Source organism: Apium graveolens, chromosome 8 (assembly GCF_009905375.1).
Source record: "Apium graveolens cultivar Ventura chromosome 8, ASM990537v1, whole genome shotgun sequence".
NCBI lineage: Eukaryota > Viridiplantae > Streptophyta > Magnoliopsida > Apiales > Apiaceae > Apium > Apium graveolens.
Window position 1 is genome coordinate 96011009 of NC_133654.1, and position 18145 is coordinate 96029153.

Here is an 18145-nt window from a genome sequence, read left to right on the forward strand (position 1 = left end):
AGGAAATGAACCTTAATTTCACGATAATTTCAAAACTAAAATTTTTAAATATAGAGTCAAAACCAAAAATTCAAATACATATCCAACTACTAAATAATAATTGACACTTAAATTGTTAACCTAATATGTGCTTATATACTGCAAAGTTACACAATCAATCTAGTTGATATGATATACATGAATAAAGAATCCTAATACATATCCAACTACTAATTGCTACAAATATGTAAAGTCCTACACCGACATATCTCTGCAAATCATAGTAGTTATCACAGAATCATTCATTTCTGAGATACAGCTTCTAACATATACTGATATAAACTCTGATGACAAACACTGATGATGTCATCCTCTGTCAAATGCTGATATGATAAACTCTGATACCTTCATTGATTAACTATGATGGAAAACTCTGATAGTTAACTTATGATATTATCAAATTAGATCTAACAGTGTTAATGGGCTCATAACATTTTTTTTACTCTTCTTATGTAGATTTTAGTCACTTGAAGCCAAGAAAATAGAAAAACTAATAACGAAAATGACAAATTACAAAGAATGGAGCTGAAGGATTTAACTATGACGAGAAATTGAAGATGATTAGTCTACATCTATTAATTGTTGTAGTGAAATACTATTTTTAATTTTGAACAAGTACTATAAAGATGTAAATTTAACTTTTGTGATAATGATGATAATGTCGGATTGGGGAGTTTATGATAAATTTTTCAATTTTGGTTATTGTTGTATGCTTATGATGTAGATATTAATTTTTCTTAAAAATAATGTCCAACATTTCCTACCACATTCATGCCATTTCCTGCCAAAACCACTTATTTTTCTACCATGGTCAAGTTATTTTTTACCACATTTAAGCCATTTGCTACCATATTAAAGATATTTCCTACCAAACTAAAGCAACCTAATTAATGTGGTTGGTTATAATTGGTAATAGTGGTGAAATCGTTGGTCGGAATTGTCCATTTTTATACTAAATCAAAACCTACCAATTATGGTAGGAAATGAACGATAAAAAAATCTTGATCGGGTCAATTGCTAAGTGGCAATCCAAGTAGATTGACCCATGATACGTGGTAAGCCAACTTAGCAATCGGGGCCCAAAATTGTGTGATGTTGCACCTAATGTGGCAAGGCAGCCACTTTGTAGATGAAACCATTTAGGAAACAACTATCAATTTCTAACAAGTAGCAATTTCGACTAGAAAAATTCCCACCAAGCCACATGGTAGTAATTGACCTTTTTTTCCTACCAGATTTGGGTCCTTTCCAACCAAACGAATGGTAGTAAATGATTGTTTTGTTGTAGTGACAACCAATCATATTCAAGGTCCAGTTTTGACCTTTTTCCCCTGATACCACTTTGTTAGGTTGCTGAAAAATGATTAACTTTAAAAGTAAGATATTATGTGGTCTAGACTGAACTCACGTTTATTTTTTTCCAGCATATTTTTAATTTTTTTTTATGCTAATGGAGTTAACTAATTGCTTTATATAAAATAAATTTATTAGTTATCTCGCGATGTGATACTTTGATTTTCACCACCAAGAATCTTCCCATCAAATTAAGAATCTCATGTCACATGGTTGTTGTTAGAATACAAATATAAGTTCCTAGAAAAGGTTTATTGGGTAATGAATACAACACAGGGGGGGGGGGTTTAAACAATTTTAATGTCTTTTTGAACTTTTAAGAATGGTGAACAAAGTAATCTATATTGTAGAGATAATGTGTTTTAACAGAATAATTAAAACATGCACATGAATACAATTATCTTTCAAAACTCACTTTATTTTATATTAAAATCAAGCTAGTGTTGGCTATAAATTTTCGGGTTCTTAATATGTTAAGAACTCAGCTTCTCTCTTGAGAGTTACAAGAAATTTCATATCTTTTTGTTACAACATAAAACAAAGCATCCAGTGTTTACTTTATAGAACAGTAAACACTGGTTTTTACACAGTATGTATTAGCATGTACCAAACCCTACTTTTGGATAACCAAATCTTTCTATTTTTGTCTTAGTGTATCTTTGCTAATATTGCACGCCTGTGACTTTACTTTTCTTGTTAATCTTAGACTTTGAACTTGTACTCTTCAAGCTGCTTTTTTAGACTTTTCAAATCAGTGATTGATTTATTTGTTGATTGATTATCTTGGATATTAAACTGATCTGCATTTTGTACTTGAACTTTTACATCGAGATCTCCAGTTAGTCATGTAGACAAATCGACATATCGATAAGTATAATGACTTATCGAGATCTCTAATAACTCTATAGTTGTTTGACTTGTCAAGGTCTTTGAGTTCTCTATAAGAGAATTTGGCTTATCGAGATATCTCATCTTCATTTCTTCACTTTGGCCTATCGATGTCTCTGAGTTCTCTAGTGACAAATTGACTTATCGATATCTCAGAAATCTCTAGTGATATTTTGACTTATTGATATCTCATAGATCTTTAGTGATATTTTGACTTGTTGATATCTCAAAGTTCTCTAGTGAAGAAATGACTAGTCGATATCTCCATTATTCATGTCTTCAATTTGGCTTGTCGATATCTATGAGTTCTCTAGTAGCTTTTATTGACTTCTCGATAAGTCATTATGGAGTTCTCGAATGACTTCTCTAGAACACTTAATCTGTGACTTGTAGATTTATTGACTTAGAATATATTTCCCAAAACACATTTATTTAACTCCAATTTTCTTCACACTTTCTCTGAGGCATGATCTTCTTCCAGAGATTATTCTTAGGCTTCAACTATTTACAGAAAAATACTCCAGTCTAATCTATTTACATTTTTACACACTTGAGTGTTACAATACACAATGCAAACATAGATTACCATACAACTTATTTAGGGTTGTCAATTTGACTTAGTCTTGTTATAGTACATGCATGTCTTGCACAATAATCTCCCCCAATTTGTGAGAAGATTGCTTATCACAAATTCATTCCTATTAACAAGACTAACCCCAATCTACAATGGACATATAGATTTATACATACAAATTGACATACAACATTTATACATTAGGTGATTTTTTTTTGAGTTAAACAGATACATACATCAAACAAATACCGTATCTCCTGTTTCTTCTCTAATGAGGTCCTTTAAATATACAAGAATTTCTAGTTTCTCTATGATTAATGTCCCTCTTAGAGCTTGAGTCTATCAGGTTTTGGATTTAACCACTCAGCAATTCAATCCTAAATTTTGAGAATGTGCCATCTTTGACATTTAGAAATCTTCCATCCTTGGAAATTCTGCCCATCTCTTTTGCCTTGAGATCTTCAGATATTTGAATGTACATTTCTATTTCCTCTTCATACTTCCTCTTCCTCTCCTTATATTCAGCCTTGTTTCTTGCTCTTCTTTTCTCCCTTACTATCAACCATTCAGCTAAAACAGATCTTCATGTCCTGGTTGTAGTATGCTTATCCTTCAGTAAGCTTATCACTCTCTTGATTTCTGTGGGTGAAAAGGTGTCCATTAAGGTGCTGCCAAGAAATTTAAAGGACCCATCCTCATAGTATATTCTTACTTCCCTTAGTATTACAACCCAAACTCTGACTATTTCCTCAAATAATTGTTGAAAGTAGTCTTCATCTGAGATGCACCAGTTTAGAGGTAGAAAATCACTTTGTTTGTAACAATTCCAGATGGCCCTCTCAGTAACTTGCACTTTCTTAGGTTTTCTCCCAAAGACTTGTAGTGAACTTTGAGTGATGGTTTGACAGAATGTAGGTTTGTGATTTTCTTGAGAAATATTTGGCTTGAGGTGATTGGTATTTTTAGAAATGTGTTAGCAGTTTGTTTGTATAAGAATTTAGGCTTTGAGGTAGGAGGTGGTTCAATGTATGAGTTTGTTGGCTTTGAAGGTTGAGCTTGATTGGTTTGGATTTTTTAGGGTTTGTTGGCGTGGTCCTGAATTACCTTCCTTCTTTTTCCTCCTCCTTTCATCTCTCTTTTTGTCATCTCCTTTCTTCTCATCCTTCTTCTTATCCTTGCTGCCAGTTCCTCTTGAACATTGACTTGGATTTGAGCCAGAAGGTTTTTGTTCATCATGCTTCTGCTCATCATCATCCTGGTCATCTTTTAAATTAAATTGAGTAGTTGGCAACATGGTGTCAGAATTCATTAGGTATCTGTCTAAGATCTTTATCATCTCATCATCCTCATGCTTCTTGCTCCTTTTGTACTTTAGATCAGACTGAAAAGTCATGATCAACCTCATATTTGACCTGACACAGTTTTTAGGAACAAAGAGATGTTTGTATTATTTGGTTGTTGGACAGATGTAGACCACCCCTTTGTTTGGATATAGATAGGCTTCAGGAAAAGCTGCTATCTGTGCATTTTTTAGCTCTCTTAGTAGTTGGGTGTCCTCTGGAATAACTGGATTTACTCTTTCAATCATTACATCCAGTTCAGATGCTCTTAAGGTTTTAAGATTTGGAAGAGATAGCTGAAGACATCTGTCCACACTACCATCATTGATATTCAGAACAATTCTCTTCTCCAAGAAATTATCAATTCTTACAACCACTACCCTAATGAAGTTGATGTTTTTGGCCAATGCTTTCGTGTAGGTGATGTAGATGTTTTAAAAAGACATCCTTAGTACTGTAAGAAGTTCACTTAATTCTTGGTCTTGATTTGGTCCTTCTACAGCCTTTAGAAGTCTTTCTTTTCCAACATCATGAGAGACTTGAGCATGTGAAGAGCTTTGACCAACCTGAATAGGCTCTTTAGACTTAGATTTAGCATCCATGGATTGTTGAATCCTAACCTCAATCCCCCCTTAGTCTTGGTTACAAGCATGAGTAGGGGAGTTTGTAATTCTGGCCTTATGTCTTCAGGTAGGGAGGGCAGTCATATGCTGAGCTTGCCCGTGATGACCCCCAAAGCAACAGAATTTTGCATTTGGAGATGCTTATGAGAGTCTATCAGGGTTTTGATATCTGTCTGTTGACTCTTCACTAGAAAAGTCAAAGACTGGACTTGTGCATTTAGGGAAGCATTTGAGGTCTCTAGAGAAGCAACCTGTGCCTTGAGATCTTGAATATCTTGAGTAGAGGATCCTGAAGTATAGGTAGAATGTAATAACTCGAATTTTTGAGACCGTGTAAAACATTTAATGAATAGTAACCCTGACAGACGGGAAAAACTTTTGAGCCCACACTATATAGTGCATAAGAAAATGAGTTTCGGAATAGATATTACGACTATACGTACCAAATAAGTGTATGTAAACGCTATTAGTTTTCGAAGAGAACGAACTTTGAAAAATGACCATAATTACGACTTATCAAGGACTACGGGAATCACAATATAATTACGAGATTAAAATCCTACGGATTTATATTCAAGTAGGATAAATAAAAATATAAGGAATAAATACGAAAAGAATTATATTGCGAACCATTTACGAATAAGTATTGCGGAGAACGTTTAAGTAACCGAGCGAACGCGTAAATGATTAATTAAACGTAACGCACTAACTAAACCATGGTAAGGAAGTAACCATGGTTACTTCATCAAATAGTGAGCTAACCCTAGGATGACCAAGCTAGCTAGCAAATAGTGTGCTAAGGAGCTAACCTTGTAGTTTAGCTTGTAAGCTAGCAAGCTACAAAGATTTGTCCATGGATTTGGAGACAAGGAATAAACCTAAGCTATCCTAGGAAGAATAAAGATCAACTTGCAAAGATATCAAGTCACCTTCCAAGAAGCAAGCTAGAAATCATCCAAGAAAAGCAACCAAGTTCTATAAATACCCCCACCCCCATTTAGCTCCATTCGGCTATTTTGAAGAGAAAAAGGGGAATTACAATTCAAAACTCCAAGCTCTAGTTCTTGTAAAATCCCACAATTATTTCCCAAGCCTCCTAGAAACTAAACTAAGGTAAGAAAAATCTTTCATCTCTTTTTATCAAGGTTTGATGGGTGGAATAAATTCAAGAAACTCACTAGTGAATAGTGTGAATAGTAACCTCTCTTTGGTTTCTTGATTTTAATGGTGGTTTTAGGTTCCAAAAATCATACCAAGCACTTCCAAGCCTCCACCATCCTCAAGAACACATCTCAAGCTTTCAAGAAAGGTAAAAATCTTTGGCCTAACTTTATTTAAGGTTCATGTTTAAGATCCATTTAGTGGGTGTTAGTAAACCTAGCTTACTAAGTGTTGTTGATGAAAACTTGATGATTAAGTTAAGTAGATTTAAGGTTGGTTGTTGTTGCCTCAAGAACATGATGTTATTGAGAGGATTTTGTGTGTTGATGATGATATGATGATTGTTGGTGGTTGTGTTGATAGTTAACACATTAACGAAACCCCGATCGTAAACGTAACTTCGTTAAAACCAACAAACCGTAACTTTAAGTTTCTGCAGAAAGTATCGAAGTTTTAAACTGTATATTATTGAGAAAAAACCTTTGTTTAAGATAGAAAATGTTATAAGGATCGTTTAGGCGCTTGAATCGCTTAATTCCGATTTACGGATCAAAAGTTATGATCGTTTTAGTAAAAGTGTTTTACGAGACAAAAACTGCTACGAATCACGAACTTTGAAAATATAAAGTATAGACTTAAAAGTATTCATAAATCATGAAATTTTTACAGAGAGTAACATGTGTAGTTTCCTAACTGTCATAAAAATTTCAAGTGAAAATAATGATTTCTCAATTTTATAAAAATGTCGGAGCTGAGGCCGCGCGAGTAGAAACCGTAAGAATCCTTAAGCGGAGCCGACAACGATAATGAGAATGAACTCAAGATACTTAGGAAAATGAAGTGACCATAAAGTGTTTATGACTTAAAAGAAATGTTAAGGGTAGTATGAGTTGAGAGGGTGTATAATGAGTAGCGCATGAGTGCGAGTTACCGTGAATTCGGACGGAACCTAACGAAATGAAATGTGTTTATGGTTATAGATTTCCGAGCGGAACCTAGAGCATCCTCCACCTCGAGATACCCAGGCAAGTTTATAAACCCAACTCCATTTTACTGTTGTGTTGTGAAATGATTGTTTTACTATCATCGCATGAATACCATGTTTGCCATGATACGTAGTTGTTGAATTTTCGCATAATATAGCGATGTTGTACGATAAATATATATCGTGAAATGATTATTTCGCTTTAAGCGTGATGTATTGTATAAGACCGAGGGTCGGTCGGGGATTAAGATAAAACCCGGGAATCGTTCCGGAGATATTATAGGTTGGTTATATGTCCATAGTGGTATATTTTAAAGGGACTCATCGTCCAGTTACGAAACATTAAAACACCTCGAACTTTTAAAACGATTTCCCAATGAGCATATTCCCTCAACTATATTTTATTGATTCAGATATTAAATATTATATACGTATTCCTTTATTATAGGAGTAGTATACTTCAACGTTTATTTATTTCAAACCCGATTAATCATTATAGATTATTAATTATGTAAACACAAACTAGTTGAGGAATACTATTTAAATAAATCTTTTAAAAGAATAACTCATTCAAGGTATGATGAATATCAATTATCATTTAATTATTTATAGACTACTATTTAATTAATGATTATTTATTTAAGGATTATTATTGATTTAAAGATCATAGATCCTGATATACCTTCTGATTTAGAAGTATCATTCGAATAATTTCAGATCGTCGGTGAATATTATCCCGACTTATTATTATATTGAATATAGTTTCAAGGAGAAACTTTTCCCCTGATTAATTATCTGTTGACAACGGTCAACTCACATCCCTAGTACTTCCTCCAAAATTCTCGGAAGTACGTATATACATATATATACACTTATATTTTAAAAAGATAAACTATCTCTATCAACAAGCAAAACGCTTGGGGAACTTCAATGTGGTTCAAGTTCCCGAGATTGATAGAATTCTGTTGAAGGACAATGGAGGGGTAGACTCTGGTATTATGTGTGCTGGATGGGCTACCAAAGGTACCGCAGGCGAAGGTACTTTGTGTACTCAGGAACTTGTGAAGTATGTGTATACCCGAAAATGGGACACGTAGCCCGAATGCGGCCAGGGTGATACCCGAGAGATGACGGTATTCGTCCTTTTACTAGTAAAGAAGGTTACTTTCCGTAGGACGACTGATCATCGTATGTGGTGGCTCTTGTGAGATGTCCAAAATCTTCCAAATGGAATTGATATGAAATACCGTAACCCAAGCCTAGGTGCTGGGATTACTATTAAGGTATTCGCAGGTTATAAAACCCCCTTAAAGAATTGTTTTCATAAGAAGGTGTGGAACACCAAGAAATCTACTTTTAAATAAAACATATATATAATATATGATGTTATTATACAGTCATTTTATATTGTACATTATTATGCTGAGCGTCATAGCTCACACTTGTTTTCTTAAATTGACACAACACAATAGTGAATCAAGATGCCTGCCATGAGAACCACAGCCAGGAAACGGGTAGGAAATGGCCAGCTGTTCCGTAGATTGTTTGGTGCAGTACCTCAGGTAGTCAGAATAAGATGGATTAGTTTTTAGTTGTTTATAGTTCGGCTTATTTATAAGTATGGTTTATGTAAGATAAGAAATAAGAAACGTATATTCGGCCGACGGATTAACCTTACTTAAAGGTCACCCCCGGTAAGACTAATTACATTTGGGTTGTAATAAAATTTCTCTAGTGATGATGGTTCGTTTCCAAGACAATAACCTGTAGTGTGTGTGTGTTAAGTGTGGGGTCGTGAAGTGTAAGTATTTACATATTGTAGTGTGAGTTGTGCGAGTTTAGATAGCGTGGCTTCCGAGACCCCTGACCCCGGGTTTTGGGGCGCCACAGAAATGGTATCAGAGCCTTAGGTTATCAAATCTTGGAAACAATAGGATATAAAATATGTAGACCTAAGAATAATCAAACAATCAATTAGAGCTCAAGTCGAGTTCGTCGTCGGGCTACACGGGTTGTCTTGACTGTATTACGCTCAAGGGAATTCCAACTCTAAGTTAGTAACACCTTGTCTATTGTGTCAGGTACCAGTGGAGCCTGGGAGGGAGGTTGACCCTGTTGAAGATGTCATGATTCCTGAGCATAACCCTATTCCCGAGCCAGAGAGCCCACCCATTGATGATTCAGACGATGACCCTACTGAGGATGTCCTAGAGGAGGAGACTGAGCTTCCTGTCCCCATAGCTAATGGCGTAGTATGGAGAGATGTAGAGATGTACCCACACCAGGCTATTCGCTCTCCTACACCACCCCCAGGGATCTAGAGCCCTAGGTCCTATACTGATGACGATGATGAGGAGGCGATACGCGCACAGTTCCATGAGGTCCATGACATATCCTCTAGCGACCCAGACTCACCTCTACCACCACCGGTGACCATGCATGTAGCCGTACACGACTGGGTAGTGAGTCAGCTAAACACTGAGATCACAGCGACATCTGCCCGTATTGCTGAGTTACGCCAGGCACTGACAGCTGAGAGAGCTACCTGACTAGGATACCCCAAAGATTTCAGAGCTGCTTTCCCAGCCATAGCCCGTAGAGAGATCGATGGGATCGAGCTCCGTACCAGGGTTCAGATGAGGATGACATCAGTGGGAGGATACATCCCAGTAGTCGATGCAGAGATGATGATTGCAGGAGCGATGAGGAGGGTGCGTGACCTCACTCGCAGTGATAGTGACTGAGAGATTAGTGACTAGATGTAGACCTTGAAAAGGGCTGAGTGACTTGTCACCAATTTTGATAGGATTGCTAGTAGCAGATAGCGTTCCTAGCCTTTCAGGGTACACGGCTTATGTATTTTCATTTCAGTATTTAGAACTAGCAGTGATAGATTGTAATCAGGCATGTATGAACTCGGCTAGTTATTTCATCCCCAAGATATAATTGGGAGATCTTATGAATATATATCTAAGCAGTTATTAAAGAAATGATGTCTATATTAATGCACTTTATAAAACCTGTTAAGTAATAAATGACATGCTTATATATGAATAAAGTAACCTAACTGTTATAATCATGTGACCAATTTTCCTTATCAGAATAATGCCACCCCGTAGAAGAGGAACCAGGGCACAGCCCGCAGAGTCTATTAACCAACAATGAGGTGACCCAGTAGTAAATGAGGAAAGTGAAGAAGACATAGACTATAATGAATATGATGAGGAAGAATATATAGAAGAAGAGGCTGGGGATACCCATCAGGGAGGGAACCCAGTAAATGAATTTATGGAACTGCTAAGAGCAAATCTGAACCAACAGCCTATTCCACCACAGCCCCCTGCTGCCCAACAGACTGCAGCTACTGTCTTTAGAGCCTTCAAATCCCTCAAACCCCCAGAGTTTCTAGGATCTGCTGACCCCGTTGAAGCACGGGCCTGGCTCAAAGAGATAGAAAAGTCCTTCGAGATACTAGGAGTTGAGGAACGATATAAGACCATTTTCGCTTCTTACATGCTAAAAGGAGAAGCTAAGTATTGGTGGGAGTCCAAACGAAACCTAGAAACTGATGCTGTGATCCCATGGAATAGATTTACCCGACTGTTCTTAGACAAGTACTTCCCTAGGTTTATGGAAACCCAGATGGAGATTAGGTTTCTGGAGTTGAAACAGGATAAGATGACCGTGGCAGAATATGAGGCCAAATTTACTGAGTTGTCTAGATTTATGCCTGAGTTTGTGAATACCGAAGAAAAGAAAGCGCGAAGGTTCCAACTTGGTCTGAAACAATGGATACAAAACTGAGTAGCAGTGTTAGAGCTGACAGACTATGCCACCTTAGTACAGAAAGCCTCGATTGTTGAAGGTGGTAGTGAGCAGACTGTGAAAGAAAAGGAGAATAGAAAGAGGAAGATAGGAAGCCAAGGAATAGGAACCGGAAACAGGAGCCTTCCAAGTAGGTTCGTCAGGGGAGCGGTGTCCCAACCTGCAAGAGGCCCCGGATTCAGAAAGGCCCCAAGTGAGAGCGTTGGCCAGGGCGGCGGACAATCTAGGGCAACATTTTATAGCCAACCACGTGCCCCAATACCAGAATGTCAAACCTGTAAGAAGAGGTACCTTGGAGTGTGTAACCAGACAAGAGCCCCTCTGAGATGTTACCTGTATGACCAAATCGGGCACCTTGCCAACAGTTGCACCCGGCCCAAAGTAACGTGTTTCCAATATGGGAAGGTAGGACACATGAAGCGGGATTGCCCAACGTTGAAGCCCCCAGCCTCAGGAATGAGTAGAGCTGCATCCAACCGACCTCCAGCCGCTAGGACCTTCAACATGACTGTTCAGGATGCTGTCCGAAACACTAACGTGATAGCAGGTACCCTTTTGTTAAATTCCGAACATGCAAATGTCCTATTTGATTCTGGAGCAACCAAGTCTTTTATATCTCAAGATTTTGCTAGCAAGTTAAAACTTAATGCCATACCCTTACGTGAGGTATTACGAGTGGAAATAGCAAACAAAGAAATAATCCCTGTAAATCAAATATACCCTAAGTGCAAGCTGAAATTAGAAGAGAAGATCTTCGAGGTCGACTTACTACCATTCGCCTTAGGAGAATTTGATGTGATCTTAGGAATGGATTGGTTATCCAGTAACGGAGCGCAAATAGATTGTGAACGGAAGAAAGTTAAGATAAGAGTGCAGAATGATAAAGAGGTAGTGTTTAAAGGTCAACGACAGAACCAAAATTTTTTTACCATGCTTTAAGCAAAAAGATTGATGAGGAAAGGTAACGAGGCCTATTTGGCTTATGTGATAGATACCCAGAAGGAGGTCCCCAACATACAGGACATACCCATAGTAAATGAATTCGAGGATGTATTTCCAGAAAACTTAACAGGATTACCACCTGACAGAGAAATAGAGTTCGCTATAGAGTTAGCACCAGGGATGACACCAGTATCCAAGGCCCCATATAGGTTAGCCCCAGTTGAGATGAAAGAACTAGCTTCTCAACTGAAAGAATTATTAGATAACGGAATGATAAGGCCCAGTGTGTCACCATGGGGAGCACCAGTACTATTCGTAAAGAAAAAGGACGGCAGCATGAGATTATGTATAGACTATCGAGAGCTGAATAAGCTGACTATAAAGAATAGGTACCATCTTCCCAGAATTGACGACCTATTCGACCAACTCAAAGGAGCTGTACATTTTTCCAAAATAGACTTAAGGACAGGATATCACCAGTTGAAAATCAAATCGGAAGATATACCAAAGACTGCTTTTCGCAGTAGGTATGGACAGTATGAGTTCTTAGTCATGTCGTTTGGATTAACCAATGCACCCGCAGCCTTTATGGATTTGATGAATAGAGTGTTCAAAAAGTACCTGGATATATGTGTGATAGTTTTTATAGATGATATTCTGATCTACTCAAAGACAGAGCAAGAACATGCAGAACATTTGAGGATAGTCTTAGAAATCTTGAGGAATGAGAAATTGTATGCCAAATTTTCGAAGTGCGAATTTTGGTTGAGAGAAGTTCAGTTTTTAGGAGATGTGGTGAGTAGCAAAGGAGTTTTAGTTGACCTTGCCAAGATAGAGGCGGTATCCAATTGGGAAAGACCAGCAACCCCAACAGAGGTTAGGAGTTTCGTGGGTTTAGCAGGATATTACCGAAGATTCGTGCAAGACTTCGCTAAGATAGCCGGTCCATTGACTAGACTTACCCGGAAGGCAGAAAAGTTCTTATGGACGGAAAAGTGTGAGGAGAGTTTTCAAGAACTGAAAAAGAGGCTGGTGTCAGCACCAGTGCTCGCTCTTCCCGATGGAAAGGGAGATTTTGTGATATACAACGACGCATCACTTAAAGGATTAGGATGTGTACTAATGCAGCACGACAAGGTTATAGCGTATGCCTCTCGACAATTGAAGGAATATGAGAGCTGATACCCTACGCATGACCTCGAATTAGCAGCCATAGTATTTGCCCTAAAAATCTGGAGACACTACCTATACGGTGAGAAATGCGAGATCTACACTGACCATTAAAGCCTCAAATATATTTTTACTCAGAAGGAACTGAACATGAGACAGAGGAGATGGTTAGAGTTGATAAAGGACTACGACTGTGAAATTTTGTATCACCCGGGTAAAGCTAATGTAGTGGCTGACGCCCTTAGTAGGAAGGAAAGACTCAAGATGATAATGACATCGGAGGAATTAATTAAGGAATTTGAGAAGATGGAAATTGACGTAAGAATGACTGGTAAGGGAACGGAAGGATTATTTGAGATTAAGCTAGTACCAAAACTGACTGCAAAGATACGAGGATGTCAGGAAAAGAAGATGAGTGAGGAAAGAGGGACATTGACCGGTGAAGAAGTGAGATGCGAGAAGGACGAGGAAGGGATCATGAGGTATGCGTCCCGGATTTGGATTCCGAATGTTCAAGAATTAAAGGACGAGCTCTTGCATGAAGGGCACAACTCTAGATATTCAATCCACCCAGGAAGTACGAAAATGTACTGTGACATTAAGGAATATTATTGGTGGCCTAACATGAAGAGAGAAGTAGCGGAGTGGGTTAGCAAGTGCTTGACATGCCAAAGAGTGGAGGCGGAACACCAGTGACCTAGTAGACTGTTACGACCCCTAGAAATTCCGGAATGGAAATGGGAACACATAGCCATGGATTTTGTGATAGGCTTACCTAGGACAAAGACTAATCACGATGCTATATGGGTTATCATTGATAGACTGATCAAGTCCGCACACTTCCTACCAATCAACGAAAGGTACACCGTAGACAAGTTGGTAGATATTTACTTGAAGGAAATTGTAATAAGACACGGCGTTCCTGTAGCGATAGTGTCAGATAGAGACCCGAGGTTTAATTCCCGATTTTGGAGAAGCTTTCAGGAATGTGTAGGCACCAAACTAAACATGAGTACCGCTTACCACCCCCAGACGGATGGACAAAGCGAAAGGACTATACAGACCCTTAAAGATATGCTGCGAGTATGTGCCATCGACTTCAAAGGATATTGGGATGATCACTTACCCCTGATAAAATTTTCTTACAACAATAGCTATCACGCTAGCATAGGAATGCCCTCGTATGAAGCTCTTTACGGGAGAAGATGTCGCTCTCCCCTATGTTGGGATGAAGTTGGAGAACACAAGATATTAGGACCAGAATTAGTCTAGCAGACCAGAGAAATGGTAAAACTCATCAGGAAGAGACTGGTAGCAGCCCAGGACAGACAAAAGAAGTACGCCGATCAGACCAGGAAGGATAGAGAATATGAAGTAGGAGATTCTGTGTTATTAAAGGTATCTCCGTGGAAAGGAGTGATGAGATTTGGAAAGAAAGGGAAGCTGAGTCCCAGATTCATAGGACCCTTTGAAATTTTGAGGAGGATAGGACCTCTAGCTTACGAGCTCGCCTTGCCTCCTAATTTGCAACAAGTACACAACGTGTTTCACGTATCCATATTGAGAAAGTACCATGCCGATGCCCGTCATGTAATAGAGTACGAGCAGATAGATTTACAACCAGACCTGACCTACATCGAGCAGCCAGTTAGGATAATGGACCAGAAAGAACAAGTGCTGAGGAAAAAAATGGTGAAGCTAGTTAGGATCTTGTGGAGAAATCAAAATGTTGAGGAATCAACTTGGGAACTTGAAGACACCATGAGGAATAGATATCCCCGCTTATTTTCTCATTGATTCCGGGACGGAATCCTTGTTAGAGGGGAAGACTGTAATAACTCGAATTTTTGAGACCCTGTAAAACGTTTAATGAATAGTAACCCTGACAGACGGGAAAAACTTTTGAGCCCATACAATATAGTGCATAAGAAAATGAGTTTCGGAATAGATATTACGACTATACATACCAAATAAGTGTATGTAAACACTATTAGTTTTCGAAGAGAACAAACTTTGAAAAATGACCGTAATTACGACTTATCAAGGACTACGGGAATCACAATATAATTACGATATTAAAATCCTACGGATTTATATTCAAGTAGGATAAATAAAAATATAAGGAATAAATACAAAAAGAATTATATTGCAAACCATTTACGAATAAGTATTGCAGAGAACGTTTAAGTAACCGAGCGAACGCGTAAACGATTAATTAAACGTAACACACTAACTAAACCATGGTAAGGAAGTAACCATGGTTATTTCATCAAATAGTGAGCTAACCCTAGGATGACCAAGCTAGCTAGCAAATAGTTTTCTAAGGAGTTAAGCTTGTAGTTTAGCTTGTAAGCTAGCAAGCTACAAAGATTTGTCCATGGATTTGGAGACAAGGAATAAACCTAAGCTATCCTAGGAAGAATAAAGATCAACTTGCAAAGATATCAAGTCACCTTCCAAGAAGCAACCTAGAAATCATCCAAGAGAAGCAACCAAGTTCTATAAATACCCCCACCCCCATTTAGCTCCATTCGGCTATTTTGAAGAAAAAAAGGGGAATTACAATTCAAAACTCCAAGCTCTAGTTCTTGTAAAATCCCACAATTATTTCCCAAGCCTCCTAAAAACTAAACTAAGGTAAGAAAAATCTTTCATCTCTTTTTATCAAGGTTTGATGGGTGGAATAAATTCAAGAAACTCACTAGTGAATAGTGTGAATAGTAACCTCTCTTTGGTTTCTTGATTTTAATGGTGGTTTTAGGTTCCAAAAATCATACTAAGCACTTCCAAGCCTGATAAGTGGCATTTTATACCACTTAGAACGTCTTAAAATGGCTTAATTTGGTGTCTTGAAATCAAGTATTTTGTGTATTTGATGCGTTTTTCTAGTGTTTATGCATTTCAGGGTATTAGTTGCATTTCGGAGGAGGAATCATCAAGAATAAGCCTTGGCATGTGTTCACCATTGCGAGAGGAAAAGAACGGGCAGATTACGGCGAAGAAACGGAGCAAACCTGGAATTTTTCCAGTAGGGTCCTGCGCGCCCGCGCAGCAATGCTGAGCGGCCGCGCAGTAGCCTTGCGCGCCCGCGCAGAAATGCTGAGCGGCCGCGCAGGGTCGGGGGAAAAAAGCTGAATTATTTTAGACTTCTACTTCTGTTTGGCTTCCAACTTCTATATTTTCTGAGTTTTATGGGACTATCATATAAGTAGATTTGAGACGTTTTCATAGAGAATAAGAAGGAGATTATGTTTTAGATTGTGTTTGGCGCAAGAAGCGAAGGAGATAAGGAAGAAGACCGATTTAGCACACCGCAACGAAGAGGAAGCATATTTTCTTGTGATTCTTGTTTCGTTGTAACGTTGGATGCTAGTTTTCTTGCTTTGACTTATTTACTCTTGTGACGTACTCTGTTTTAATATAATTAGTTTAGTTATTATTTTCTTGTGTTGTTTATCATGATTTCATATGAACCCATGATGGCGATAAGTTCTATTATGGGCTAATCGTGATCATGGGGTTGCAACGGATTTATTATGGAATTCTTTAGTTAATTGTTTAATACTTTAGTGTGTGATGATTGCATGATATCTAGTATTGGTTATGCGTATTCGTCTTATGTGCGTCGCGAACATATAAGATAGGGTGTTAATCTCTTGTGAAGCGACGGTGGATCTTGAGATTTAGAACTTGCCATGCTAGCATAGGTTCATGTACGTTGTGCATGATTAGTGGGTAACTCTAACAGTTTTATTTGCCCTATGTAATCAAAAGGGATAACTTGTGCTTAAATCGTTGTGTTGTCAATTTCTGTAGACATATAGGAACTCAACATGATTGATGACTATTCAACTTCTATCTTAATTATGGATGCTTGGTAGAATGGTATTAGTACAATGAAAGTTGGCTTTTATCAGTTTCGTGTTATTCGATTAATGTCATCACTGTCACATGCTAAAGGTAATAATAATGGCTATAGAAGGAAATAAATAATGAAGTTGTGATCTCATGAGTGTTTTATTATTGATAAATTGAAGTGTTAGTTAAGTGGTTAATTAAGTAGTTAATTATAGTTAATATTTAATCAACAATTTTAAGTGTTATTATCTTAACATTGAGAAGTAGTCATACATTGGTGAGTGAGTTTAATTAGACAATAACTTAGTCTGAGTCTCTGAGGGAACGAACTAGAAAGTATTCTATATTACTTGCGAACGCGTATACTTGCGTGAATATTAGTGCATGTTTTCGCCCTAACAAGTTTTTGGCGCCGCTGCCGGGGACTCGGCGTATTTGTTTAGTTTATGTACTTACCATCATTGGTCATTAGGACTCAGTGATTAGGACGTAGTAGTTAATTACTCTTTTCGGTTGTGTTTCAGGTACTTTAGCAAGCATTTATGCAAACTCGTTCTCGTGCTCGCAAGAGGACCTTAGATATAGCTGAGGAGAAAGACGAAGTTCTTGATACTCCGGAGAAGTTAGATTTTGAGGATTCGGATTCAGGAACTGAGCAGAAAGAACCAGTAAACATGGGAGATCGTATTGTTCAAGCTGATCCAGCTCTTATGGATTTTTCTCGGCCTAAAATTGATGACATTCAGTCAAGCATCCTTCATCCGGCTATTCAAGCTAACACCTTTGAAATCAAGCCGGGCACTATTCAGATGGTGCAGAATTCTGTTTCTTTTGGAGGAGCGGCAACTGAAGACCCCAACATGCACATAAGGAATTTTGTCGAGATCTGCAGCACTTTTAAGTATAATGGCGTGACTGATGAGGCTATCAAGTTGAGGCTTTTCCCATTCTCACTGAGGGATAAAGCTAAATACTGGTTACATTCTGAACCAGCTGGGTCCATCACTACGTGGCAAGATCTTGCGCAAAAGTTTCTGGTGAAGTTTTATCCAATGGCAAAGACTGCTGCTATGAGGAGTGCTCTTACTCAGTTTGCGCAGCAACCTACAGAATCTATGTGCGAGGCTTGGGAACGCTACAAGGAAATGTTGAGAAAATGTCCACATCATGGAATGCCGGATTGGATGGTAATCACTGGTTTTTATAATGGTTTGGGGGCCCAATCTCGGCCCATGCTCGATGCAGCAGCTGGAGGCGCCTTATGGGCTAAAAGCTATACCTAGGCGTATAATCTTATCGAGACTATGGCTGCAAATGAGCATCAAAACCCAACTCAGAGGATGACGTCAGGCAAGGTAGCAGGTATTCTGGAAGTTGATGCAGCCAC

At 38.2% G+C, this 18145-nt stretch overlaps 1 non-coding gene across 1 annotated transcript; it reads right to left on the reverse strand.

The window, feature by feature from the left end:
* Positions 1-17825: 17825 nt before the first annotated feature.
* LOC141681521 (small nucleolar RNA R71) lies at positions 17826-17932 on the reverse strand. Its single transcript, XR_012558949.1, has one exon. It is a non-coding gene; the product is annotated as a small nucleolar RNA R71 (small nucleolar RNA).
* Positions 17933-18145: the final 213 nt, after the last annotated feature.